Source organism: Morone saxatilis, unplaced genomic scaffold (assembly GCF_004916995.1).
Source record: "Morone saxatilis isolate NCDOM2014 unplaced genomic scaffold, NCSU_SB_2.0 Contig11, whole genome shotgun sequence".
Classification (NCBI taxonomy): Eukaryota; Metazoa; Chordata; class Actinopteri; family Moronidae; genus Morone; species Morone saxatilis.
In genome coordinates this window covers 18297771-18298056 of record NW_023339663.1, presented here as the reverse complement: position 1 = coordinate 18298056, position 286 = coordinate 18297771, and the positions used below count along the sequence as shown (strand labels likewise).

Below are 286 nucleotides of genomic sequence, written 5' to 3'. Positions count from 1 at the left end.
CAGGTCATAAGACTTGTTCTTTCTCCCATTTGTTCCAACAAACTGTTCCCATAAAAATGTCTCTGGACGTCGTTTGCACCTCATAAATGTTTCAGTGTGTCGATATTGTCAGGTTCCTGCCTGTATTTCAGTGTGTCGTCTAAATGAGCACACATAAACCAGTATCTTAAGTATCAATCCAGTTCTGAATCACTGTGCCGTCTTGAGAGAAGTATGAATCATTCTGTTTATTCTCAGCGATTTCCCAACTGCATTCAGACAAAAGCAACAGCCGTTATTATATCAT

The 286-nt window shown here is 39.5% G+C and overlaps 1 protein-coding gene across 1 annotated transcript in view; it reads right to left on the bottom strand.

Annotated features, from left to right (window-relative positions):
* Nucleotides 1–286, bottom strand: part of galnt2 (UDP-N-acetyl-alpha-D-galactosamine:polypeptide N-acetylgalactosaminyltransferase 2) — a 52916-nt gene that overhangs the window by 10221 nt on the left and 42409 nt on the right. The window lies entirely within an intron of this gene.